This window comes from Homalodisca vitripennis, unplaced genomic scaffold (assembly GCF_021130785.1).
Source record: "Homalodisca vitripennis isolate AUS2020 unplaced genomic scaffold, UT_GWSS_2.1 ScUCBcl_2510;HRSCAF=7361, whole genome shotgun sequence".
Lineage (NCBI taxonomy): Eukaryota > Metazoa > Arthropoda > Insecta > Hemiptera > Cicadellidae > Homalodisca > Homalodisca vitripennis.
Genome location: NW_025778631.1, coordinates 36,977 through 38,348, shown reverse-complemented (window position 1 = coordinate 38,348; position 1,372 = coordinate 36,977). Strand labels below are relative to the sequence as shown.

At 41.0% G+C, this 1,372-nt stretch overlaps 1 long non-coding RNA gene across 1 annotated transcript; it reads right to left on the bottom strand.

Annotated features, from left to right (window-relative positions):
* Positions 1-404: 404 nt before the first annotated feature.
* On the bottom strand, positions 405-1,124 carry LOC124372097. The gene is made up of 3 exons (XR_006923307.1): positions 912-1,124; positions 637-717; positions 405-529 (listed from the first exon to the last, which is right to left on the bottom strand). It is a non-coding gene; the product is annotated as an uncharacterized LOC124372097 (long non-coding RNA).
* Between the last annotated feature and the right edge of the window lie 248 nt (positions 1,125-1,372).

Below are 1,372 nucleotides of genomic sequence, written 5' to 3'. Positions count from 1 at the left end.
TACCACCGCGAAGAGAGCGTGGGATGAAACCCTTAACCCATTGCACTGTCCACGGTTCTCCTGTAGAAAAAGAAGTCTTTCATGGACAATTGCACACCAATCGGTCAAATCGCAAAAGCGTCAATAAAGACTAATTTTCCAACCTGAAAAAATCTAGCGATACGACGTCTCTGCCTATCTTCTTCAAGACATACGGTACAATGACGGGAACAAGGACCGTCGCCAGCGGGTGATGGTGGTATGGGATCTCGGTGAGATGGATTAGTCAAATCTATAGGTTCATCCTGAGGGGGTCCGTCTATCAGTGCAACGTGGACTGCCTGTAAAATTGTGTGATTCTGTAGATTACGGAAACTAGATCACTGAACACACACACACACACACAACACACACACACACACACACACACACACACACACACACACACACACACAAAAATTCCACTAACCGAATCTGAAGAACTCGAAGGAGGAGGAGTTCTGCGTCTGCAGCTACCGCGTGATGGGAATTCCCAAGGGTCAGATGACTGCTGTAAATAGTAATAAAACGTTACAATCTAAAGATATTGCAAAAAAAAATACTATATAGTTAAATTACTTTCATTCAAAACAATAACATGTGTGCGAGTCTACTAACCTGTTCTTCTTCTTCTTCTAATAAAGCCTCAAAAAAGTCCTCATCGTGCTGGGCTCCTGGAGAATCGGGTGAATCGGGTATCTGGTGGTGAAAACCACAAAGATAATATTATAGTAAAGATCTTCAGTTTAGCAATCGGATAACAATACAATCGATAAAAAACCAACTTGTTGTTCCATAGTAATAAAACGTTACAATCTAAATACATTGCAAAAAGAACAATATTGTTAAATTACTTTCACTCAAAACCATAACATGTGTGCGAGTCTACTAACCTGTTCTTCTGCTATTAAAGCCTCTAAAAAGTCCTCAGCATGCTGGGCGTCAGGAGAATCAGGTGAATCGGGTATCTGATGGTAAAAACCACAAAGATAATATTATAGTAAAAATCTTCAGTTTAGTAATCGGATAACAATACAAACGATAAAAAACCAACCTGTTGTGCTTCTCGCTGCCGCTGACCGATAGGAGGAGGAGGAGTCGGCGGTGATCCGATGACTCCAGGCAGTAATAGCAAAGAACAACAACAATAACACTGAACAGTACATGTTGGAAACTCAGACTGAGCGATTGAGCGACTGAGCGCTTCATATACTAAGCACAGCGGGGGGTGAAGGAGTTGCAAAAAATAAAACACTTTGTTTGACTTCGTACTGTTTATTTTTAAACTCACTACAGCTGTTGTACAAACCACATGCAAAGTAATTACTTCCATATCCTTACGTCCGCTGAAAGT